The sequence below is a fragment of the Aplidium turbinatum genome, chromosome 1 (genome assembly GCF_918807975.1).
Source record: "Aplidium turbinatum chromosome 1, kaAplTurb1.1, whole genome shotgun sequence".
Lineage (NCBI taxonomy): Eukaryota > Metazoa > Chordata > Ascidiacea > Aplousobranchia > Polyclinidae > Aplidium > Aplidium turbinatum.
Window position 1 is genome coordinate 41,692,767 of NC_137472.1, and position 11,409 is coordinate 41,704,175.

The following is an 11,409-nucleotide window of genomic DNA, read 5'->3' on the forward strand; positions in this document are numbered from 1 at the left end:
AGCCCTGAAGCAGTGGCGTAGCCTGAAAAAAATTTGGGGGGGGGGGCAAATATTTGTTGAATTGAAGAGAACAACAAAGTGTTTTCTTTAAGCCACCGGCACTTGATGTGCAGTGGTTTATCCTGGTGGGTTGAGCAATAGACCTCCCCAATCCCCGGACTTTCTTTTGTTTTCATCTATATTGTGACTTTTCTGCATGGGTTTTCAATGCTGATTTCAAAAATATGCATAAAATTTTTTTCGATTAACGTCTGGGAAGTTATTCGCGGTTGCTTAGCAACAACTTTTCATAAAAATTACAAAAATCCTCTTTAAAACCCATTTACTTTTAACCTAGTATGCTGATATCTAGATTATCTGAAAACATTTCTTCTGCTGAAAAATTTGAAAAAAAAATTATTAAAATTGGACAACCGGTACCAGAGTTATGACCGTTTAAGTACCCAGATTACGCAGTCACGCATGACTGATTTTTGTTAATTTATTGCCAAATGATACTAGAAAAATGGTGAAAGTTGCTGTCAAGGGGTTTTTGGGGGTAAGGAGTTCAAAAAATATATTAAAAAGTGTCTCAGAGCAACAGAAAAAAAGTTATTATAAAATTGATACGAACAGTCATGCATGAATGATTTTGTAGCAGTTGCTTCATTCCTACAACGAGATGTATTCCTTGGGCACCACAAATGTTAAATGCCTGGAGTCATATACAATATAACATGGAACCGATCATCTCAAGGTAGCAAACATCTGGGTACCCATTGCACTTGATGTTAGAATACACGCTTCATTGTCCGGAAAGAGCTCTGATCAAGTGCAAGATGGTCACGGTCCGCCACAATTTCAATAGCATCTCCCACCCAGCATAATGTAGTCTATGTATCTAAATCATGTGGCAAAATGGATTAAGTCAGCTTAACTTAACGATAACCTTCTGTAATGCATTTCAGGTTTCACTATTGATCAGTTAGCATTTTCTACTTGTATTTTGTATGATTATTGATTATATAACGTATTGTATACACTTCTACTGTCTAACATTCCGTGTGTATTCATGTATCCATCATGGAGCTGAGGAAGAGTAAAATGAACAATGGTTGTTTGCTTGGTAATTTGCAGCCTTTAAAACATTTCAAGGAAGGACAATTTAGACCAACTACTGGAGATGTTCTTCAGAAATACATATATCATCTTCAATTAAATCTTCGTAACCAACAGAGTGGGAAGCTCGCAGCTTGGGATACAGCAGTATGTCTAGAGCTCGACCAATATATCGGTCAGCCGATATATATCGGCCGATATCAGGTGTACTGTAGCCGATATATTGTATCGGCTATTTTTTGCCGATAAACATCGGCCAGCAAAAGCAAACTCAAAACCAGCCATACATGAAGAAACACAAGTTGCTCAATCGTGCTTGCATAGCACGAACAATTGTTGCAAGAATGTGATTTCTCGCCCATTCTAGTGCGCGCATCTAGAAAATGTTAATACTGTATCCCTTAACTTCCATTCAAGCAGGAAAACGTTCAATTTTTACGTTGCTTCAACGATTGGTGACGTTGCATCAGCATAACAAAGGTGAACTGTTCGCTAAGAATCGATGGGAGTACCGGTGTACTTCTACACTAACCACGCGCAACTTATTTCAAGTCTTACGTCACAATGTTTGGCTTTGATCTCCGAGTGATATTGATAAGGCAAGATTTGTTGTTACAAAATTAGATCATACGAGTAGGCTATCACAGCAAGATGCAGCAAAATTTGTCAAGTTTTGGTATTACAGTAAGAAAGAAGGTACCCGGTCATTTGGTCGACAGGACGTTTGGTCGACAGACATTTGGTCGACAGGACGTTTGATCGACAGGACGTTAGGTCGACAGAACGATTTATTTTAGGGTTAGGGTTAGTTAACTAACCATAACCGTAATCTAACCCTGACCCTAACCCTAACCCAAAAATGAATCGTTCTGTCGACCTAACGTCCTGTCGACCAAATGTCTTGTCGACCAAACGTCCTGTCGACCAAACGACCGTGCACCAGAAAGAAAAGGCCCACGGAAAATTAACTTTTGTTCATATGACATGCAAAATAAACCCAAAGAAAAAATCCTAGTGAAACTTTGTACAGAAGAAAATGGTAGCGTCATTGTAGAAGTTTTCCGACCCGTGCCCAGAGCATTGTGACGCAAGAAGCCACACGACCTCGTTCGGTGGAAGTTAATCAGTTATGCAGCGTATTGCAGCTACACGGCGCTTTGACTCTCCAAGCGCACCTCGTTGGTCTGATGAAAGCCTTCGCTGAAATTTTAAAAAGCCTTACAAACCGTAGCCATACCTCTTAAATGGCGAAGAATTCTGACCAGACATGTTTGTCCGCCGTCAGCAAAAACGAATTTTGAGGCCTGGGTTGTTTCTTTTTTGTTCGGTGTTTTTTGTGATTAGTGTTAAGAATGATTTTTCCATTACAGCAACTAATCTAATGCATAAACTTTCTTGCACTGGTTTGTTACTTAATAACTTTGTTGGTAACAAACTTTTCGTAGCTGATATATTTCGGCCGATATATATCGGTATCGGCCTAAAAATTTCATAAATATCGGTATCGGCCTCAAAAAGTGATATCGGTCGAGCTCTAAGTATGTCTAGCAAAAGTATGGCAGCCTGCTTGCATTCCACTGATGACAAAACAAAATATCCAAAACAAAATTATTCGTTTGGTTGATGAATACAAGAAATACAAACATGCCAAAAAGGAATCTGCTGCCTTAATTAAATTTCAAGAAACACTGACAACACGATTTATGATATCTGCTAAGAATGCCGAAAATCTTAATAACAAAAACAAAACATTGCTACCAGAAGATAAGGCAGAAGATATATATACAGTTTCTTAAATTACTTGAAACAAACCAACCAGCATCTCTTGAACCCCTTGATAGAAAGAGGTTGAAACGCTTCAAGAATTATCCATTGAAGAATCGAATAACGGTAATAAAGTATGATGTGATGTATGTTTGTTCCCAGTATGCTTAACGGCCCAATGATTTTTAAAGTAACATACCTATTAATTTTTGATATATATATACGGATGCATAAACAAGACGTTTTTTATACATAAATGCAGATTCTCAGCCATCTACCTCAGGACTTAATTTACTCCCCTCGTCATCTTCTGATGTCATCTTTCCAATAAATTAAGTCGAATCTGCACTGGGAATCTGCATTTATCTGTAAAAACGTCTTGTTTATGGGTAATTCGAAGCGACTTATGGGGCATTTGGGTAATTCGACGCGACTTATGGAGCTTATGGGTAATTTGACACGACTTATGGGGCTTATGGGTAATTCGACTCGCGTCGAATTACCCATAAGTCGCGTCGAATTACCCATAAGCAACGTGGAATTACTTACGCCTTCATGTCAGCGTATATGTAATCTGGAAGTCGCTGTTGCGACCGTGTCACTTAAACTGATTGTCCTGCTTTGGTATCATGCACGTCATAACGTCCGCGTTTTGTCGCTTCTACCTTTTATAGATCTGTGCTAAGTTTGTCGTATATTGTTTTTTCGTTGTGATGGTCAGAAATAAAAACAAACTAAACTGATAATATTGTGAGCGTTCTCGAAACATTACCCATATAAACCAAATTAAGCAAAGATTTCACGAGCGCTTGCGTGGCGGAGTGGTTTAGCCAAAAAGCTATTGAATTTGGTGACATGGGTTTGATTCCCACCCTTGCCATTATTCTTTTTTTCTTTAATTATCAAGTTCAAAGCAAGAATTAAGTGTCTAGCTGAGTGCAAGAACGATTGCTATGCTGCAGTCACCTGTTTCATAGGGAAAATTGTCCAATGTTAAAGTGTGTTATCGGACAAAACACTCCATCTGCTGCAGCAAACTGCAGATTACACATAAGCGGACGGGAAGACAACAAAGACAATCTTTGTGTCCAACTTTAGGCATGCCTTCAAGTGTCCTGCTCTTGAGCGGTGTCGAACTATATTTTGGAACGCCCAGCCAGTGCTCCTCACCACTCGGCTATGCAGACGACTACTAGGCTTCTAGACGGCTATAGACTACACTCTACACTATACAGGTATATGGGTAATTCGACGTTACTTCTAGGTAATTCAATGCTACTTATGGTGCCTATGGGTAATTCGACGCGACTTATGGGGCTTATGGATAATTTAACGCGACTTATGGGGCTTATGGGTAATTCAATGCGACTTATGGGGCTTATGGGTAATTCGACGCGACTTATGGGTAATTCGACGCGACTTATGGGTAATTCGACACGACTTATGGTGCTTATGGGTAGTTATGGGTAATTCGTGGCATCCCTTCCCAGACGTTAATCGAAAAAATTTTATGCAAATTTTTGAAATCAGCATTGAAAACCCATGCAGAAAAGTCACAATACAGATGAAAACAAAAAAAAGTCGGGGATTGGGGAGGTCTATTGAGCAAGGGAAGCAATGAAAGTGGTGGGGATTTAGAGCGTGCCGAAGCCACGCATATTCTAGGGGGTTCGGGGGCATGCTCCCCTAGCAATTTTTTGAAAAATTACACTCAAATAATGGATTATAGCTCTTTCTGGAAACACTTTTAGGGTAATATTTGTATAAAATTTATTAGCAGATAAACAGCTATTAACTTATTAAAAGTAGCTCTTACACACGAACGGCAAAAACTGCGGCTAAAATTAAAGAACACCAAAAACTCAGCTACACAAAAACCCAACAGAGTAGCCATTCTGAAATTGCTTCCACAAATAAGTTCAAAGAAACGTAAATCGCGTAAATTTTGCGCGATTTACAATTTGCAAAATTTATTGGTGTCTTTCTGTGTGTCTAAAACAAGTTCTTGGGAGTGTTAATAGCCAGATGTCTTGGAAAACGTTATAAATTCCTATAACTTTATTATATTTTCAACAAAGGGCTTAACTTTGTAATGCAAACTTGGAAAATTTGGGAGGGGCCATGGCCCCTTTCGCCCCCCTGGCTACGCCTATGCCCTGAAGTCATAGTCGTAGGAGAATAAAACATTTTGAGGGTGAGGGGGCAAACAAAATTTTCCCCAAATTTGGCCTTTGCAAATATATTGTCAAAAACGCAATATTACTCACAATCATCTCTGAGGTAGTGTAGTCTAAGAACTCCACACTCATCAAATGTAGGCCTAGCCTACGGTACGATATGGTAGGCTACGCTACCTACCGGTACTTTAGTCTATTTGAACACTTTTCACAGGCGGCATTTGTAGGTATTTTTAAAGTATTTATGCTAAATATCTCAAATTTGGTCATCATTGGGTGTAACCAGACAAAAAAACTCGCTGTCCACTTTGAAAAGCACTACAAACACATTGATGCAGCCAAACAAAAAATAGGTGGGGCTACTTTGTACACTGTCCAAAGTTATGCACACCAACAGCCTCTAGCGCTATGCGGCTAGAATTCAGAATTCACTCGAAGTATAGTTTTATGGCAGGTGTTGCCAGGTTTCGATTTGGCTCTGTCTAGAACTTTATGTTAGGCCGACACCCGACATCATGTTAGGTCGACCTATACACAGTGTTGTACGCGTCATTGAAATAATTTGACGGCGTCAGCGTCAGCACGAATTGCCTAAAAACTTTACGGCGTAAAGGACTGCGTAAGCTCTTAAAGAAATTGACGGCGTCAGCGTCAGCGCTAATTTCTAGCGCTATTTTTTGCCAGCGTCTCATAAAACGGATATATTTCAACCAAGTTCAGGCTAACAATAGCTATAAATAAAGAGCAGGTATTATGTTTTGAGACTGTATTGTAATTAGCTGCTCAGCCTATTATAGTTATTTCCTTGCAGAAAAACAAGCATTTTAAAACGTTTGTCTGACAATCTGCTGCGTTTGGGACGCATATTCAGGGGCGCCGGAGCGATTTTTGACTGGATGGGCAGGAGTATGAAAAAAGGGCACTTTTGTTGCTGAAAGGCCAATTTCTTTTCTAAGGTTTAAGATAAGATATAGCGATAATGCTCATCTATCAGCTAATATCGAGTAATGATACAAGTGTCCGCTATACAAAGAACAATGGCACGAAAGGGCATCATGCTATTTTATAATGATGTAATATAACTTTACTGTGATGGAAAATTTTGTGTCGTGAGTATTATTTTGAGGCAAAAATAGAACATTATAATTAGGCTAAAAGCGAATAGCATATTGCAAAGTGTGCAGTAGCTTACATGACCTTAAAAGGGCACCATTGCCCCCTCTTCCCTCCCCATCCACAGAAATGTGAGGACAGGGGGGCATCCGCTTCCCCTGCTCCCCCCCGCTTCCGGCGCCCCTGCGCATATTGTCCTTTCCAAGTGAAAACATGCGTGCCACAGCAGCGCTAGTTGGTATTGGTGTGTTGTATTTCAAAAACAAGTTGAAAACGTTTAGTCGGAAAAGGTATCACTTTTCCAAGCGTGCTGTGATAGTTTAGCATTAATAACTCTTTTAACGAGGTCCACTGCACCAACATCTGTCTTTTCAGGAGCATAGAGCTCTTGAAATAAAGTATATTCAACGTCCGCGATGCCATTCATGGATTTTTCGCTTTCTGTCTCTGATCCCTCGTTCTCAATACAAGGGTGATCACCATTTGGCGAACATCTTCCGCATGTATTCCAGGGAGCCATTCCAACCAACGCAAAAGCCGGTAATTCGGATGAGTCGCGCTGGCCAGAATACATTGTGAAACTCTTATTGTGAAACGAGATTTTCCATGAAAACACAAAATGACGCTTAGCGCTTGACGCTTAAAATCGGAAAAATAGTTGACGGCGCTATCACTTCCGTCAACTGAAAAATAAATTGACGGCGCTAGCCTCAGCGTCAACAAAAAGTTGACGCCGTCAAATTGACGGCGTCAACGTACAACACTGCCTATACATGATGTCGGCCAGTACTCGAAAATAGGTTGAACAGCAAGTCCTTGGACTTTTTTCCATTTTATGATTAAACATACTAAATGTATTGAATCAGGATTAGAATTCCACATTAGGATCCCATCCTGGATTAAGACTCCAATTGCGACAAATCTGTTACGTTTGAAAGAAACACAACCTTGCACAATATTGTAATTGAAACCGATTTTTTTTTTGCGAAGTTAACGACTCTCAGAATTATCACATTTTAGACAGTGGTGCCACGGCTTGTGTTTTAGCACAAGATCTTGTGTTTTTAATTTTGATCTTGTGCTCTTGTGATATCCGATCCATTTTTGGCTAAATCTTGTGTTTTTTAAACAAAGTCAAATCAACCATGGTTTGAGTTTGGTAGAGAATTAAGGACTGGCACTAAAAGGTTTTGGTAACTACGGTAGGTTTCTGGTACCGTACTTAGGCATATTGACCAATTTTACACATTGAGTAATCAAGAATGACAAGATTAGCTAAAAATTTGATCTGAAGAGAGTACGATTTGTGCTCATCGCCAGACTCAGAGGTTGCGTTGCTAGATAACAAGAGCAGCGAAAAGAGTACCGTACATCAGCATTTAACATCAAATAATGACAATCGTTTACCAAGTCCAAAAACAAAAAAGTGGTATAAACAGCCTTTTAATCGTCAACAATGGTTGAAAGATCCTGATTTTAAAAGTTCCATACAAGTTCGATACAAAAGTTCGATACAAGACAAAACTGATCGATATGTAGCCATTTGTAAGATTTGTGATATTAAATTAAAGACCACGAATTGAAAGAGAACTGTGATTTAATAAGCATGTATCTCCTCTAAACTGTCGATTTCAGAGTCATGTTATTCTTTGTTAGAGTCATGTTAGATTTCAGAGGCAGTAGCGCGCTACTCAAATTGGCACAAAATGGGTCGCAAAGGTTCAATTTTGCAATCTTGTGCTTTTGTATCCAAGTCTTGTGCTTCTTTTTCTTGAATCTTGTGCTTTTTCCAAATTTGCTGTGGCAGCATTGATTTTAGAAAGTCAGTTTTTATATTGGCAACCCCTTTGATTTGCTGTGAATTCTAAAACATTGAGGCAAAGTTCTTATTTTTTTGCTGTGAAAATGATATGGCGTTGGTGAATGCAGCAGTGCTGAGAAAGCGTTTGATTGTGCTTTCAGTGTCTAATGATTTTAATTCGAATTGTATGTGAGGTATATTTTGAGAAATAACACTGAGGTAAAATGAATTGGCACAAGCAGTTATGCTAGTTTGTCTAAAGGTAGGTAACGGATCTGTTGACTTCGTCCATGTCCATGTGTGTGTGATCGTTTTGAGCTTAGCCTAGGTCTTGAGACAAAGGGCATTATCTGAGAAAAGTTTCATTTTTTATGCAGATATAGTTGAATAAGCAGAGGTGGGCAGTAGCGCGCTACTTTTGTAGCGGCGCTACTTTTTTGGTAAAAGTAGCAGTAGCGGCGCTACTTTTTAGTTAATGTAGCGGCTCTATTTTTTTTCCAAAGTAGCGGAAGTGGGAGAGGCGCTACTTTTTTCAGTCGCACTCTCGGTACCTGCTACTTTTTAATTTAAATTGAAAAAAATGCTTGTTTTTTTTGCAATACTGGCGTGATCAAGCAGCTATATAATCGGCTTAGTTGCAAAGTTTCGGTCTTTTCTAGCTGACGTTAACTTCTTCGGCGAATATCTCCGTGTGATGAAGCCTATCTGCCAGGCTTTAGACATTCTCCAGGGTGAGTCCAAGGCAAATTACGGAGTCTTGCTTCCAACCATCACAATTTGCGTTAAGAAGTTGACCGAGATCAGTGATCTTGTGACCTGTGAGGAGTTGAAAGTGAAAGTCCTTGAAGGGATGAAGAAACGATTCAACAAGTGCTTCAACAACATGAAATGCATTATGGCATCATGTCTTCATCCCTCCTTCAAGACGTCTGTCGTGGCTACAATTTCTGCACTACTTTTCCACGGATGATGCTTACACACTGGGAGAAAGAGTCAAGACAGATTTAATTCGACTGTTGCGGGAGACATCAAGCCAGGTTGATACCGAGAAGAGTGACACCAACACCAGTCATGACTCCGAGGATGTATTTTTTGGAGTGTTTGTGCCATCCCGTGAAACGTTTGTGCAGAATTAAGAAAGCAGCAATTGTGGACGCCTTTTTTTCGGACAAGAGCAAAGTCCTTGAGCTGTTCGAATACCGAGTTAAAACATCTGTTCATTAAATACAACATCCCCATTCCTTCCAGTGCTGCGGTGGAGAGACTTTTCTCTGTTGGAAAAGATGTGCTTAAGCGAAAGCGGGCAGGACTTCGTGACTCTCGTTTTGAAATGCTCGTGTTTTTGAAAGATGTGTATTGCGTAACAATAATTTTCCCTTAAAATGTGTTTTCTATAACGACGTTAAAATAACAGCGTAAACGAATGATAACATTCGTTTTCAAGGTCATTTTTGCGTCACTAGGGACTTGAGTGTTTCCTAGTGTCATTTTAGACAAAAGTAGCGGAAGAAGTGGCGGTAGCGCGCGCTACTTTGGCCCAAGTAGTGGTAGCGGGTAGTGTGCTACTTTTGTAAATTGGTAGCAGTAGCGCGCGCTACTTTGGCCCAAGTAGCGGGTAGCGCGCTACTTTAAAAGTAGCGTGTGCCCACCTCTGTAAATAAGTTTCTATATTTTGTAATATTATGAATGTGAGAAGCTTTTATTGGAGAAAAAATTGGACTGCGGTCTTATACCAACTGGAAGATGATTGTCATCAATTGATTAAAAAAATTAAGGTAATTAACAAAATTTTGATAAAAAATGGATTTTGTGTCTATTGACATACAAACAACGTTAGAATAAATTTTTTTCAAAAACATGAATTTTGTCTGTACATCGTGCAACCTTCAATTTGATTCAAGATGACTTGTTTATGCCTGGTGGCAGGCTGAGTTGCAAAAATAAGTGGCTTGCCTGAGTTGTAGTTGACAAACAGTCTTTGACTAACCATATTTAGTTAAATTTGTGAGCAACCTTTTTGCCACTGACAACATGTAAGTGTAACCTGGATTTTGGTAATCATGCTGAAACTAACCAGACAATTTGGCAACACTGGTTCAAGTAAAAAAAATTTTATGCAGTTGGCTATTCTTACTATATATTGAGAATATAGCCTCTAAGGCTATATGAACCTGTTCAATGTTCACTCAAGCATGACATATTTTTCTCATTTCTTTTAACAGCAAAAGTTAGAGGGAGAAGAACAGTCATCTTCATGCGGTCCCTCCCGTAAGCAGCGTGAAAATGCGAAACAAAGACTGTCGAAACTGAACCTTTACACGGAATGTTCAGAAGACTCCACGGGAACCGCTCTTTTCAGAGCATGGCAGTCCCAAAATTGTCGACAAGTACCGTACCGTTGTCCTACATCTGAATGCCGAGAGCATCACATCCAGCAAGATTAATGTGATTGAGCTGCTCGGTCATAAGAACCGAGCTCTTGTCATCCTCCTCCAGGAGACCCACTGCACTTCTGCAGACAAGCTAGTAATTCCACACTACTCACTAGCTGGGTCTGCCCAAACCAAGAAGCATGAGCTTGCCGCCGTTTTCTATGAGAGCCTAAACTGGACACTTGCAAATTTCTCTGCCGATGAGAAAATAGAATACGTTTGCTTAAACATTGAAAATTAGGCTACAACATCATCAATGTATTCGGTAGCCTACAAACCACCACCCTCATGTTTAAACCTATTATCTATACCCGCTTTCCCCTCACCCAGTACTTTATCTACTCCAGTCAGAGACTTCAACTGCCAGCACACTGACTGAGATGGCAATTCCACCAGCAGCGACGGAGAATGCATGGGCTGCGAACAACAACCTCGCCCTTCTCCACAATCCCAAAGCTTCAGCCAGCTTTTGGTCTGGACGCTGGGGAACGGGTACAAACCTCGACCTAGCCTTTGCAAGCATGGACACAGACCCCTCTCTTCCTGACAGACATGTGCTAGGGAAGTTACCACGCTTTCAACACCGACCTTCGTTTATCATATCACTGCCCCTCATGTTGTCGCTCTCATCCCAAGTGCTCCAGTGAAGCAATGGAACTTCAGAAAAGCTAATTGGAATCGCTATATGGCCTCATAACCAATCAAACCTGGCAGCATTTACCATCACTTTCTACCATCAATGTGATGAGGTATAGGCTACCAAGACATCTGCCATACTATCAAATCCGCAGAAAAAAACACTCGCTTTAGCCTGATAGCATGGACTAGCGTACTGTCAACAACCTTCTGGCATCTGGTTTGACAGATTTTTTTTTCATTGTGATGGTCAGAAATAAGAACAAACTGGTTGCACAAAAAGATATGGAGCCTCCGTAAATACACGCCTGAGTGCATAATTAAGGTCATCGTCTTGCTTGACTGAACAGGGGAATATCGCCTCAGAGGCTACAACAAATATGGTTTA